General features: G+C 36.8%; 1 protein-coding gene across 2 annotated transcripts in view; it reads right to left on the reverse strand.

The window, feature by feature from the left end:
* Positions 1–16515, reverse strand: part of LOC149141689 (uncharacterized) — a 227765-nt gene that overhangs the window by 91717 nt on the left and 119533 nt on the right. Inside the window, exons 4-5 of one of the 2 annotated variants that reach the window (XR_016264117.1) lie at positions 13171–13312; positions 12641–13065 (exon numbers count right to left, since the gene is read on the reverse strand). The exons of the other annotated variant lie outside the window; for it this stretch is intronic. The gene's annotated coding sequence lies outside the window, so the exon portion shown is untranslated. Of the gene's footprint in view, positions 1–12640; positions 13066–13170; positions 13313–16515 lie in introns of those variants that run through there. 2 annotated transcript variants of the gene reach the window in all.

Below are 16515 nucleotides of genomic sequence, written 5' to 3' on the forward strand. Positions count from 1 at the left end.
TTCTGGACCCTCGCCGATATTTTGCCGATACCGATATTTTCAACACTGATATATATATAATTGTATGATAATAAATCAGGTCTTTTATTTTATTCTTGATGTATGCTGCTATACCTTATGTGTCTACTCTTTGTAAATGTTCATATTACTTCTTGGTATAAATATATATTATCATGTTATTAATAAAGACATTATTCGAACTTTGAAATTTTGAAATTTAAGGGTCTTCTGGTAACTGAGCATCTAGTCACCTAATAGAGTGAAACTAAAAATGATAATAACCCCTTCCATAACCACAGTTAAGACTAGAAAATACTGGGTAAATATCACAAAGTAATACTATGGTCTATGAAGACCCATGCATTTAATAAGTACTATTACACATTAGGATAGAACACCATGCATTAGACCAATGGGGTAGCAATACCACCCTCCTTGACCTCAATACCAGTAAGACCTGCCTAGCAGGTAAAAACAGCAAAAAAAACTATACCCATTTGTGAGCTTGAATTTGCAAAATATATATATTAAATCTAAAAGTATACCTCAGATTTTCATGAGTATATAAACAAAAAAAGTTGCGATGGTAAGGACATATCGACGACGACGACGTGATCGAGTAGCATCGCCATCGTTGATGCCACCACCACCGTCATCACCATCTCCATCACCACCGCCATCGCCACCACCATCAAGACCATCATCAATGCCAACTACTCTAGCATCGGAGTTAACCGTTATAATGCGCTCATTGGAAGCCATATTGGAAACATTAAAAGGGCCGCCAATAGCTAATACCAAAGAAGAGCAACCTCAACTCGAAGAAAGAAATCCAGTGGAGCCCAAAGGTTTTGATTATAGACAATCAAAGGAAGACGTTTCTAGGGAGCTGCAGAAATTTAAACTCCCAAAATTTTCAGGAGGACGAGTTGGAGAACGTGCTGAAGCATGGTTAGAAGGAATGAACAGATGTTTTGCGCTAAGAGACTACTCTTCTACTTCCAAGACGAAAATTGTCATATTTCAATTAAACGAAAGCGCCTTGATTTGGTGGGGGAATCTGGAAAAACAATTAAACCTCACAACGGATAATGTTCCCTAAGAGTTGTTCAAGGAAATATTTCGTGCCAAGTACTTACCTCCATATTTTCAAAAGCAATAAGTCGAGGCCTTTCATACGGTAGTCCAAAGTAACAAAACAGTGGAGGAATATGAGATAAGGTTTATGGAGCTTGTGAAATATATTCATTATTTAGATTCTGACGCACGACAAGATGAGCGCTTTGTATATGAATTATATCCTCGCATCAGGACCATGGTTAGGATGTGGAAGCCATCATCAGTAGCCGAGGCAGTTGAATGTGGCTGTTATGCAAAGGAGCATCTAGGGATAAAAAGGGATGTTAGGCCAACAGAACCTCTACAGCCAGGATTTCCAAGAAAGACTCCCCGAAACTTCTTCAAGGGAAGTAGCTCGAGACCACCTCCTTATGGTAATAGATTTATCCCAAGAGGAGTAGGAGCAAGAGCTCCCATGGCAGTTAATACTATAGTTGTTGAATCATCAAACACAAGTCCATAAAAATCTCAAGGAACAGATAATAGAGGAGGAAACGCAAGAAGAAGTGGCACATGAGGACGAAGTTCCCTGTCTAGAAACTCGCAATTTGACTCAAGGGGATCACCCCAGGTTAATTGTTAGGGATGTGGAGGACCGCATTTTCAACGTGATTGTCCGGAAGCTTCATCAAGTATAATGCATAGAATAGGAAAAGAGTCATCGTCAAATACCCAAGGCAATCATAGAATCTATGCAGTAGTCAAGAACAACCAGGTAGCACATCAGACCACTGTAGTGAAATCGTCAAGTATTATTAAAGGCATAAAACTCAACGTTCTTATTTGATACTGGTGCCACTTATAGTTCCATTTCGTCATATGCATTAAATAAATGTGGGTTGGCAGCCTGCAAGCAAAATGATTTTAGACAGGTAGAAATGGCTTCTGGAGAACTTCAATCTGTAGACTTAAGCGTGGAGGAATGCAAAATTGATCTAGGGATTTGTTCAACTAATTTAAAAGTTTATGTCACAACCCTAGGAACTTATGACCTTGTCATAGGTATGGATTGGTTAGAAGCTCATCAAGCTTGGGTAGACTATTATGGGAAAAGAATTCTCTGTATAAATGATGAAGGAGAGACGATCCAAATCCAAGGTATCAAAAGAAAGCTATATTTACGCTCCATCTTAGCAATGCAAATGAAGTGTTGATTAAGGAAAGGCTGTCAGGCATATGTAGTTCAAGAAGTGAGCGAAGAGAAAGGACTGTCCTTAGAACAATATCCGGTGTTAGCCGAACTTCCAAATGTTTTTCCAAAGGAACTACCAGGATTACCTCCTAAAAGAGAGTTGGAGCTCACAATAGAATTGAAACCTGGTACAAAACCAATTTCTAAAACCCTTAGAGAATGACAGCTCCGGAACTTCAAGAATTACAAATTCAGTTGAAGGAACTATTGGATATAGAACACATCAACCCAGTGTTTCACCTTGGGGTGCTCCTGTAATTTTCGTCAAGAAAAAGGATGGTTCCTTACAGTTATGCATAGACTACCGAAACTTGAATCAAGCTACAGTAAAGAATCGATATCCAGTGCCTCGAATTGATGACCTCTTCGACCAAATGAAAGGAGTTGTTGTCTTCTCAAAAATCAATCTACGATCAGGCTATCATCAGCTAAGGATTAAGGAAAGTGATACCTCTAAGACTGCATTCCGAACACGCTTCGGGCATTATGAGTTCACTGTGGTACCATTTGAGTTGACCAATGCACCAGCAGTATCCATGAACCTTATAAACAGCGTTTTCTGCAAATATCTCGATCAATCTGTACAATTCTTCTTATAGATGATATTCTCATCTACTCCCAAAATGAGAAAGAACATGAAGAACATTTGTGGATAGTATTATCTTGCCTCAGAGAACACCAGTTATATGGAAAGTTATCCAAGTGTTCCTTCTTTCAGAAAAAGATTCATTACTTGGGTCATATCATATCTGGTGAAAGAATCTCAATAGATCCTGAAAAGGTAAAGGCAATCATGGAATGGCCAATACCGAAAAATGCACATGAAGTGTGAAGTTTTATGGGTTTATCCGGCCACTACCGAATATTTGTAGAAGGATTCTCCAAAATTGCAAAACCTATCACAACCCTCCAGCGTAAAGGAGTTAGGTATGAATGGACTGAAGAATGTCATAGAGCATTCTCTGAACTTAAAATATTGTTGACCAGTGCACCAATCTTGCAAGTACCTGATATGGACAAAGATTTTACTGTGTGTATTGATGCATCCAAGCAAGGATTAGGTGCAATATTAATGCAGGATAGAGGCGTAATAGCATATGCCTCAAGGAAATTAAAGCCTCATGAAGAACTCTACGCCACACGATTTAGAGTTAGCCATTGTAGTGCTAGCTTTAAAGATATGGAGACACTATCTAGTAGGGAGAAGCTTTATGCTCAAAAGCGACCATCAAAGTCTACAATATTTGTTTACTCAAAGAGACTTGAATGCTAGGCAAAGACGATGGAGTGAATTCCTAAGTGAGTATGACTTTGGAATTTCATACATTAAAAGAAAAGAGAACGTAGTGGCAGATGCTTTAATCAGAAGACCTCGGATATTTTCCCTCATACCTATCAAGGTAGACTTAAGGCAGCAAGTACTAGAACATCTCTTGAGAGATAGTTGGTATTTAAAAGTGAGATCTGGCCTTGATAGTAAAAATTCAAAAGAACCTAAGTTTGAGGGATATGAACTAGAAGATGATGGAATTTTGCGATTCCATGGAAGGATGTACATTCTTGATAATGAGGATCTCCAAGACACCATCCTTAAGGAAGCCCACAAAGCATTGTATTGTGCACATCCTAGTGTAAAGAAAATGTATGCTAATATAAAGAAACTCTTCTTTTGGGCAGACATGAAACACGATACTATTCAATTCGTTGCAAAATGTCTCGAATGTTAGCAAGTGAAAGCTGATAATTGTCACCCAGCGAGTCTCCTGCAACCTCATGACATTCCTATGACCAAATGGGAGACAATTTCTATGAATTTTATCGTCGGGCTACCTCTTATCCACAAAAGCATAATGCAATTCTAGTTGTGATGGATAAATTAAGGAAAAGCATCCATTTTATCCCTGTAAGAGATACTTACGAAGTTGCTAACATAACTCAGGTATTTATAAATGAAATTGTCAGATTTCATGGAATACCTAAGAAGATCATATCAGATAGATATTTATGATTTACTTCAAGGTTTTGAACTTGTATGCAATCAACCTTGGGAACTCGACTAAATTTAAGTACAACTTATCATCTTTAGACTGTTGGGCAAACAGAAAGGGTGAACCAAGTACAAGAAGATATGTTGAGGATGTACGTTATAGATCAGCAATCACACTGGGAAAATTACCTACTCTTAGTTGAATTTGCACACAATAATAGTTACCACACTTCAATCGGGATGCCTCTATTTGAAGCATTATACGGCAGACCTTGTTGAACATCGTTAAATTGGGACAAGTTAGAAGATCGGGTAATAGTAGGGCCAGAATTAATTCAAGAGATGGAAGAACAGGTGAAACAAATTAGACAATGGTTGAAAGAGGCACAAGATAGAAAAAAGAGTTATGCTGATGCGCATAGAACAGATAGGAATTATGAAGTAGGAGATCAGGTTTTCGTCCGCATCAGACAAAATAAAAGCACTATCCACTTCAGAAAATGGACAAAGTTGGCACCTCGATTTATCAGACCATTCAAACTCCTGGAAAAAGTTGGACCTGTCGCCTATCGCCTTGCACTGCCACCCCACTTGCATAAAGTTCATAATGTATTTAATGTCTCTGTATTAAGACATTATATAGCTGACAAATCTCATAACCTTCAATGAAAGGAATTGCAGATATTGGACGAGGGAACCATTTCGGTCGAACCATTATGTATATTAGAAAGTAAAGTTCGACAACTCAGGAACCACCTGGTAGACCAAGTTAAAGTCCATTGGGACAAGCATAGCCCTGGATCGGCCACCTAAGAAGATACAGATCATAATACCCCAACTTGTGTTAAATTTGAGGAACTTAAAGCCATATTTGTATATATTTACTTTACTTTAAATCAGATACTTACTGGAACATGATATATGTCATTTGCTTAATTATACTGGTACGTGGATACCAATATGAAATATGTTATTTTAAATTAATATTACTAAATTATGGATACCAATATGAAGTTTAGTATTTGATTAACTTTGCGATGAAATATAAACTATGAATTATGTTATGGATGAGAGAGCTATAATTTTATTTCATTTATGCATACCGATATGATTGAAGAGCCGGAAATAAAAGAATGATTAGATTTTAATATGAAAGCTAGTAACATGAGCTGGATAAGGCCAAGTATGTTATACTGTAGATAAAAACATGTATGATACAAAAACTGTTTATTTTGAATATATTGATGCATATGTTATGATGTATGGATAAGTGTTTACATTGCAGATAACATCGTTACCAAATAACCATGTGATGACAAAAGTTTCAAGAACAATTGAGACTCAATGAGATTACATGATAGGGTGTTGACCTTGGTCGTACTAGGAGGGTGTAGGTGTTTCCCACCATTTATCCTCTGGAACTTGGAGTCATGGGAAGATTGTGCAAGTCACGCTCCCCTAGACGTGTGATGATGATTGTCGGATGCCTACTAGGAATTCAGGTCGATACAGTCGACGTTGTCACCCTTAGAGCCTATGAATGGTTAGGTCAGTATAGCTGACGCCATGGCATGTTCTAGTAGTGGATGGATAGGATGGGAGCGAAAGAAATTAGGAAGAATATGATGATTTTAGAATAGCTTGGGAGCTCGACTGGGGCAGGGAATGACTATTAAGGTTGAAAAACTATAAATGTTCAAAACACAAATTTTAAAGTGTCCTCACATTATACAAAAATTCAATTACGAAACACAAATCTTATGTGATTATACTAATCGCTAAATAATTACTGATATACTATATAAACCCTAACTTTAAGACGAAGTTTTCTGAAGGAGGGGTGTATGTAACAACCCATCTTGAATCATGAGCTCCATAGGAATATTAGCATGCATATGATAGCTACATATGCATGTATCGCATGCACTGCACTAGTATATGTACTAAATAAGTATGAAAAGTCTAAGTATAGGGTAATGAATTAATTATTAAAGTACTAAGTGAATACCTAACCCATAAGAAGGTAATGAATATATTGTGAGGTACCTATTATATATGCCACCATCATAATATATAACTAGTATATTGTTCAAAAAAATAAATAATAAATGCAATGGCTTATGCAAATAAAAGAGAATAATAATATGATATATTATTTATTATTTTAACTAGGAGAGGTTATATATTAACTAAAAAGAAGCATTATATATATTATATCAACTAAAAGGGAATATATATATAAAAGGACGAAGGATAAAACTTCAATAAGTTATATAAATTTATAAGCTTTTAATTAGGTTAATAAACTTTAACAAAAGGGTATAAATTAATAAATTAGTATCAAATAGCTCATGGACTGTAAATTATTTAAGTTAGTTGTCACTTGAACTAAAGTATAAAACCAAAAGTATGACAGTCAAATCTTAAATGTGACCACCTCGAGAATTCATAAAAGACCCTTTTGGGTGCCCGGTATCGATTGAGATAACACTAAAAACTCTATTATATTGAGAAATGTTGAGACGGTGCAAAGGAGAAGGCGATGATTTTGAGCATATAAGGAGAAGGGTTACAACATAGAAGAGGAGGAAGGGTGAAGGTAATTGGGAACTGAAGACTAACTTGTTGAGCTGAGAGATTAGAAATGAGAAATAGAGATCTGAGTAATTGTTCTCGAAACGTTTGAGCACGGGGGTCAGAGTACTTCAATTACGAAGTATTTTGGGGTTGGGTACCAAGGATTGTACCCAATTTCGCTGGAAGGTTTCGGTCATTTAGCGACAAGAGAAAAATTGGGAACGAAGACAGCCTAGGATCGACATCAAATTCAAAGAAAAACAAATAGGTATTTTCCTAAATTTCGCTATTTGCAAAACTAGAAGTAATTTTATAAATTTCTATACTTAGAAATCTTACAGTGGCTCCTTCTAGTTTGTTTTCTGTCTTCATTGAAGATACCATAGATTTTATAGTATCTCCCTTACTTGATATAAATAATAGGCCTTCGTCTTCAAAACTCTTATATGGTCCTTCTCCTTATGGTCTTCCTTGAAACCTTTTCTTGACCCTTCTTTCAATATATCTTCAAGCTGCATTTTTCCTTCTCTTCCTTTACCTTAACTCTGAAACCATGTTAGAAAATGAAAAGGTAGAAAGATTTTCTTATGTTGACAATTACTTGTGATATTCTTGTATTCTTATTAACATTCTTTATATTCTTCTTTTACCTTCTTCTCATCAAGCAATCATTAGATCGAAAGCATGAAGATCAATAACACCAGATATAGGCACTCAGCCAGGACAAAACCCCTATAAAAGGGAAAACCCAATCAAACTCTTCCACTAGTAGATTCAAATCAAATTGAGAGAAACCAAGACCTTAGACCTAGACAAAGAACCTCATTTTATCCACCAAGTCGGCCTCCCAAGATGAATAGACAAACTTCAATAGTCAACCCTAGTCAAATTGCTTCAATCATGCAACAACTCATATTTCGACCCATCCAGCCTCGGAATTTCGGCCCTACTGCAAAGCTACAATTTTCGACCCTCTTGCAATAGTCCAAAAACTCGCACGGGTGGCAGAGGAGAGAGAATTTCGGCTTGCTTTTGCTTGACAAGTGTCTCCTTCTTCGCTAGGGTTTTCTTCTTCTTCTCTAGGTATTTCTCTCTTCAGTCTTCCTCTTGCAACTGCAGATCAAACTTGCTTGATTGATTGTCCAAATAAGGTCAAGTAGTTGCTTATTTATGGTCCTTATGTGTAATTTAATGTCCTTAATGAAGTCGACTTGTCTTCTTTGAGGCCGACTTGGTGGAGGATGCACAAGTGACACTTTTGACACAAAACTAAATTTCTTTCTTGATATACAAAGCCCAAGGAGGGTCTATTAAATGATGACAAGGACTAGGACTCGTGACATAAACCCTAGAAGCCCACAATGGGGCCTTTTGACCTAGAAACAAATAAATAAAGCATGAAACCCATGCTTAATAATAAGTTTCTATTTATAAATACATTTTCTTTTTCTTTCTTTTGAAAAATACATTATATCATGACTCAAATACAATTATGAAGACTGGCACTAGTTACATTCTTCAACACAATCAAGAGTTCCTTTATGGAATCTATCAAGATTCTCTTAGCCTTGGCTTCATTCTTCTTATACTTGGTTTTCTCCTCAACTCCCTTTGGCTCTGGAATGACTTCCTTCACATGATCCTGAAGATCATTTTCTTCCAATACAAGGAGTATCCTGGCCTTCCAAGATCTGAAATTGGTGGTACCATCCAACCTCTCTTCAACTCTGAGGCTTGGCACCATTTTCACAAGAGATGAAAATCCAATCAAGATATTAAAAATTGTATCTTAGGCTAACTTCAATGGTTGTTCTTTCAACAAATCTTTGATATCATGTTGAAATTCTATGCAAGTGCAGTAGAATACTATTTTCTGCTAGATAATTACTTCCTAATGTTTTTTTCACACAATTTTTTATGCCATTGTTGTCATTGAATAATTACACTCAGAAATAGAGCCAATAATTTTACTCTGGGAAGCCCAACCTTGGGAAAAATCTCGGCAACTTTTCTTAGGAGAAATTATTCTTCAACAAGATTCACAAATCAGCGATTTGTCCAGAAATCTATGCCAATAATCCAAGTCAAATACCATTCAAACCTGGTCAAAACTTCATCAAGTCAATGTTGGTAAAACCAGCCAAAATAATCAAAAGTCAAAATTGTTCAAATAGTCAACCCTACAGTCAACTACCTAGTCAACTTCAGCGTTGCAATCAATGGCCTATGGTCAAACTACAGCTAGTCAAATCTTCGCATGTGTGGCCTTCCTATGGCTAAACAACCTCAGTCAATGCCCATTCAAACTCAGTCAAATAGAGGTCAAACAGTGTAGGTCAATGTTGGTCAAAGGCTCAGTCAACTTCAGACAAAGCGGCCAGATCCATATGTACTTCTTCCTCACACGTGCAGTTGTCCAAGAGAGATAAGAATGATGATGAAAGAGAAAGAATTGCTCTTGCTTGGTGATCAAATTAGACATCACATCATCTATTTATACTTGTCAAATGGGTGCAACAACCCATGGGACATATCCCTTTACTGGCTAGCCAACTTGACTTCTTTTTGAGCCGATTTGTTTCAATAAAATAAAAATTCATCTAGGGCCGACTTGGAGACCCTTTAATCATGCAAGAATACCTCCTAATGCTACAAAAAAAAATCAATAATTATTGCATGCAAAATTGTTCTCCATAAGGCCTATAGGGAAACTCTAATTGTGTGTTACCTATATTTAATTTCTCCTCACAAAAAAAATAGCTAGGGTTATAAAAGTGGATTCCCTAGTCATCCCTCTTTAATCCATCAAAGTCTTTTCCCTTGAAAGTTAGCCCTATAAGACTCCATGCAACCCTTGTAAGATAAGGCACTAATCTTTATTGTATTGATTAGTCATAAAACTTTTTAATTTTCTTCTTCTTTCTCCATTCCTAGATATCTAGGGTCAGCCACTAGGGTTTCTAGAGTAAATTTCTGCATAAAAGTGAATTTTGTTGGACATTTGTGGCTTATAAATTAGGAACTACATCTATAAAAAATATGAAGGCAAAATCTAGCATAATGCATGGTTAATCTTCCTTATTTAGGGCTGACGCCATCCCTCCTTTCTTGTTTATGCCATTTTTTAGCCATAAACATGCAAAAAGCAAGCAGAGGAAAGGGGTAACTCATGCCAACACGATTGTTCCCTCCTTACATCCATATACTTAGGATGTAGGACCTTCATTCGCTGGTCTCATGGCTATGAAACCTACCTTGAAGTCCTTCCTACTCCGTGACTATTATTCTCACATACATCTATGTATTGATGGGCTAACCTAAGACATGTCACTCCTCTCAAGGGTTGGAATCACCTAATGGAGTTGTTGGCCTAATCATCCCCAACATAAGTGAGGTAACTTGTTTATAGGTCCTGATCTTGTTAGACATTTGAAGGTAAGTTTTCGGTGAAGTATTCTCGTTCCCTTAAGCATTAGATATGGCCCACTATGATGCTTTAATGTTTTTGTCCATAATGATAGTTAATCACACTTAACCTAGAGAGGTTTGTCTTAGTTGATATTATCACAATAGTAGAGATCCCTTAAGGGATGGGATAGACCCTCTTGAGCACCACTCCAGAGGATGTTTTTCTCTCGTCTATGAGCACATATGACCTCGATGCTTTAGTGTTGCCCCTCCAAGGATGAATGTTGGGCTCTGAGGTGATTCCACATGATACTATAGCCCCTCATGTACACACAGATGTTGAAACAATGAGCTATAGAACTTGGGATTTTGACTAGATGATGTGCCCATATGGACCTAGGATGCCCCCAAGCTCTTCTTGACCCTACTTGATGGACATTGTTTTATCTGGAGCCGAGATGAGGATGATTTGACTTGGGAGGGCTTGCACATTCTCTTTGGACCCTAACACTTACTTTGTGTGATGCCATGTCACCCCACAAGCCCTAGAAGGGTGACATAGGCCTCTTCATGGATGACATCATGGTTGAGGAGGCACTTTTAGGAGATATCCCCACGTATTTTGACAATTTCTTAGAATGAGGAGCACTCATGGACCTATTGATCAATTGCTTGATGGATCTTGATCATTTTTAGAGGATGACATCATGGTGGAGACCTTTATTTCCCTCACATGTGGGCTATTTTTGGCATTTTGTTATGTTTTTGAGCTATTTTAAGGTCAACTGGTGACATTTTGAGCTTGTTGAACACCAAAGTGAACTTTTAGAGGTTGTGGTTGTAAAATTATGAAAATGCAGCTTGGTTGCCCTCATATAAATAGAGGGAGGTCTCATTTCATTTTCATCATCAATTATCATCACACTTTTCACTCTTTTAGAAGTGCGCTTTAGCTTTTTCCTCTCTTCTACATGGATGCAATGTAGTTCTATGGTGTAAATTTCTCACGGAGGTGGATTTTTTCTTGAAGTTGGTTTCTTGGAATTCATTGTAGAGATCCTTGTGGAAATTTCATTAGTTTATTGCTCATCTTCTATCTTTTGCATGTTATATTGTGTAAAGTATGGTTTCTACATGTGCCATGGTTAAAACTTAAAATTGCTAAATTTATCTAGAAATCTTGCTCCTCTAAGGTATGCAAAATTGTTTCCCTTGAATCCTTTAAGAGAACTCCTAGTTTTGCATCCCTTAAATTTAAAATCTCCCGAAAAAGGAAGTCACTAGGGTTTGTAACCAAATGCCCTTGCCATCCTACCCTCTTCAACAAGGTTGTCCTCATTGAATTTGCCTAGGTGACTCCATTGCCCAATTATATCAAGGCACTAGTCTAACTGGTCATGACCAAACCTTCTACTTTTACCAAAATCTCTCTTTTCTCTCCTAAATTCTAGATATCTAGGGTTAGGGTTAGGGTTTCTTTGGAATATTGCTGAAAAAAATATTTTATTTAATGTGTCATTGCTCCCTAAGTAGGAATTGCATTAAATAGTTGTATAAAAGTAAAAAATAGGATTTATTACATGTTAAACAGGATGATGTCATCATTCTACCACTGTTTTGTTCATATATCAACCATAGAATACTCCCTTGCAAACCTTAAATCCTTCATATCTAAGTGAAAGTCTTGATCCTTTGTTGATTTACCATTGTAACGCATTTTCTTTCAACTGTTATATGACATTGTATAACCCATCGTTGAAAATCTACAAAACCCTAACTTCTAATAGCCTTATAATTTACTTTAGCGGTATAAGCATGGACTGCTTGAATTTTGGTGAAGATTATCCTAGCCATCTAGGATTTGGCAGTACCCTATCCTAATCATTAGACCTCATTCATCACCTTGAGTTATTCTTATTGAATATCCTTTAGTGATCCTTATAGGAAAGTCTCCTTGTGGTTTAAACCAGTGTTGATAATATCGGTATCAGCGAAATATTCGCGAGGGTCCTAAAAAAATCGTTTCGGCAATATCGGCAAAATATCATAAAATATAGGCAAACATAAAAAAATGCATAATATCCTCAATTTTTTTTCAATTTTTTAAACATATAAAGCAATAACAAAATGAAATAAACACATTGTCACATAAATATGAAGAAAGTAATGATACATATGATATAGTGGATGTAAAATAAAATTGATACATCGAAGGCGATACCAAACCCTGTTGATCCCTGATAATTATCCAATCAAGGACTCAAATGTGGAGAACCAATACAAAATAACATCACATATATAAAAATATCTCATCATCATGAGTTTTATATAGCAAAACAAATAAAACTAGCAACCATCTATCTAAGGCCCTCTCCCCCTTTTACGGGAAAACATGATGGGTTGTTTGCCAAGCCATCCCCTAGCAGTAGAAGGCCCTGGCCCTGCACCTAAAGAATGATTGTTGAGTATGGAGTTGTGCTCTCCTATATTTGTAGCAGATGTTAATGATGATGACGCTCACACAGTCTCCTCCTCCTCCTCCTTCTCCTGCTCCTCCCCCGAGTCCTCCTCCTCTTGCTCCCCCTGTATTAATGGTTCCTCCTCTAACCATGTAAGTGACTCCTCCATGATGGGTACCTCAGACTCCACCCTCCACTTAGACAATACATCAATATTGTCTAAGGAAATAGCATCTGGATTCATTGGTTTCTCTGTTTGCTTCACTCAAAGTTGAAGATTATAATGCACATACACTAAACCATTGAGGCGTGAGAACTCCAACCTGTAAGAGTGGAAAAAAACTAATGAGTCTTGACACTTGAGAGTCATAAATTAAATTTACAATAAATGTAATTGCTTAGTTAAAGGCTCAAGCTCAAAGTTATACTTGTTGCACTTCTTTGAATGTATTTTTTCAAATACACTCCAATTGTGCTCACGCCCTGAAGAGCTACAGGTTTAGCTCAGGATTCTTATGGCCAATTTTTGCAAATTTGGTGCCCTTGCACCATAGCTTTGCCGCCAAATATCTACAACAAAATAAAGAAAAGAAAAAAAAAGTTAAAAACATAAAACATAATTAAACTTTCAAATTAAACATAATTGAATCTCAAAATCAGAATTATAAATTAGTAAATTGAAAATTCAAATGAGTCATGACTTGTCAGTTACATGGCATGAAGAGGGTCCTTTCTCGATTAGCATCATCAAAGCCAAATAGGCCAACACAACCCCAATAAAATTGTATCTCACAATTGATTTCGCTACGAAGCTCGAGATTAGTTACCATCCTATGTGTTAGCACTCCGTAATTTCTTAAGTTTGTGAAAGAAACCCAGAGGTAACCAGAGAACCACTTTTAAGCTTAGAAGCTAGCCCTTCTAAACTCAAAGAGGGATCTCTCTATTGGATTTAGATTTGTTGTTGTGGGATTTTAGGCTAGTTATTAGGTTCGGAGTTTGGTTTTTTTGAAATCTTCGGTTGAAACTGCAAAGAAAGGCCATCGGGCAATTGAGTCAAGGTCTTAGGGTGATCGGATGCAGAAACACCAAAATAGATTGAAATAGGGCAAGGTAGGCAGGCTATTAGATCTTTGTAGCTTTGTGGAGTGAGAGGGAGGAATAGATTCATATTTAATTAAACATAGAGCATTTTAACATGAATTCTATATTTAACTTCAGTTTGAAAACATATAAATTGCTTATAAGGCAGGACAGAGTGTGATTAAACAAGTTCAGCCCTTAATCTTCTTTTAAACAATTCAGATAAGAAAACCTATGAAAATGGAGATATAACAAGTTTACAAAAGGAAAGACATCACCAATTAGCCTGACACATGAATCCTGGAACAATCTTCTGTATTAATGAAATGATCACTTTCAGCTCAGTGAACAGCTTTACATCAAAATGTGCTTTCTTGATACAAGTCCCAACATTTGTACTTCGATTTGTGAAGTACTTATACAAAAATTATCAAAAATATCTTGAGTGAAAATATCAAGATTTTTTACAAAATATCCTAAACTAATTACAGAAATAGTACAAAAAAATAGGCAGCTAAAATAGTTGTAGTGCTCTGGCACTATCTTCGAGGATTGCTGGTGATGACTCGGCCTAAAGAAGTGTTGCCTTGTTGTTGAAGGTGAAAAACTATTTTACCCAAGTAACTCGCACAATTTGTCCCATCTGTCTTCACTTGGAGTGGAGAATTTGACTAGCTTCCTGTAGGTTTCATCCACCTCAGTGTACTTTTGAAAAGTAGGTTTGATAATGAACAAGTGCTTTATCTCATGTTTGATAAATAGATCAAAATCCAAAGTTTCCATGAAGGATTTTCCTATGATGCTTCCTTTGATGGTAGAAAAATTTGACTTATCCCTTGCTATGGTATATAATTTCTGGTGATAATCTTCTAAACTGATCAGCTTATCTCCAATTCCTATCAAACCTGGCAATCCTTTCTGATTTAGCACATTAAATTTCCTGTGGAATTTCTGACTTTTGGACTCCATATTGTGACACTTGTTCTCCAATTGCAACATAAGGTTCCTTTTTGTAAGGACCCTCCTCACCTCCAAAATTGTCTCTGCCTATCTGCAATTTCAAATTCTTCTAATTCTTCTTTAGTCCTTGAATTCAAAATTCTAATCATAGCAGTAGCTTCACCTGGCTTCTGCCCAAAATCTGCTTTTACCACTTCAATTACCTCTTTAGACCTTTGTATCAACTCCTCTTGCTCAAAAATAATCTGAATCGAGGGCCATATTTCAGTCACGGCCTCATTTATTTCCATCCATATACTCTCTTTTGTCTGTGCCATTGTTGATTCATTTTGCAATTGCTCAATCTTTTGTGTTAATTTATGAGTTTTTCGTAGCTCAACCAAGTATACATTGTCAATCTTCAGCTTTTGCTCTTGAAGGTTATTCAGCTAAGTTTCCAGCTTCTCAATTTCTTGTCTTTTGATTGACAGGTCATCCATTGCTCTAATAAGTTCCTCTGAAGAATCTGTAGATTGCCCCTCAGTGATGGTGGCTGAAGTGGATGTCCCTGCTGCTGATGTAGATGCAGTGGGAACTGCTCTCAGTGGAATGACTGCCAACTATATGGATTGTTCTCTTTCCTTTAACAATTTCTCCATTTCAACCTCCATTGCTTTGATCTGTCCACTTTGTTCAATAATGATTCTGAACATGTCTTCTTTTTCCTTCTCTAGTTCTCCAACTTCTTTAGTATGTGGGTCTTCTTTGGAGGGAAGCTTGAGTTGCTTCTTGAGTGCTGCAATGTCAGCAATTTTCCTTCTGATAATCTCTTTTGCTACTTTCACATTGCTGGGATCATATCCCAATTTGATTACAAGGTCTTCTAATGATTTGATTTTTGTATCTTTGGCTAGAGAAGAGACTTTCTCTAATTTAAGCTGAGACTAGATGTTATTTACTGAAGCTTGCAGCCTAGAAGTTGCCATTGCTGAAGTTGTCAAAGTGGAGTACAACATCTCTTTTGTTTGCTTGTGCAGGTCTATTTGATCAATTAGATGAATTTGATCAGTATTGAAGGATAAAATTGGATTTTTATAATTTTCATGAGTCTTTGGGAAAGGGACCTCAGCATGTAGGAAGGTTATCTACATTTTCCCTTCCTATGTGTCAAAGGCAGAGAGTAGCCTATGTTGTGAAGAGGCTGTCTCCTTCGAAAACTGTGTATATGTTGTAGCTTTTAGCAATTCATTTTTCTTTTTGATCTCTCTGTACTTAGCAAATATGTTTGGTTCAGCTTAGTCATAAACCAATTCCCCTGACTGAGAGGTGCCTAATGGCTCTTGGTTGGTCGAAGAGGATGGAGACCCTACAAAAATATCTTCAGTCCTCCTTGAAGCATGAGGGCCTGTCAAAATAATGGTGGACCGTGTATTCTCTTCTTGAAAGATTTCTTCTGTTGGATTAATCCTTTGCCTTTTCTTATAGATTTGAATTTCTTTCTTTGGAATTTTAATCACTGTAGGGGAAACCTCTTCCCTTGGTCTCTTGTCCTGCTTCTCCCTTGGTCTAGGAGTCTGTGTTGTTGTAGTGGAGATTACTTGTTCTTTTGCCTCCTGCAGAGTGTTTTCCAACCATTGATCATGGTTCATGTAAATTACAATGAATCTATTTATTTCATCAATAAATGCAATGTCCATTGCTCTTTGGAAAGTGGCCCCAACATTCATAAGGCCAAAGGGCATTTTTACATA

The sequence above is a fragment of the Pinus tabuliformis genome, chromosome X (assembly GCF_031772625.1).
Source record: "Pinus tabuliformis cultivar Carrire ecotype Pingquan chromosome X, CPIR1, whole genome shotgun sequence".
NCBI lineage: Eukaryota > Viridiplantae > Streptophyta > Pinopsida > Pinales > Pinaceae > Pinus > Pinus tabuliformis.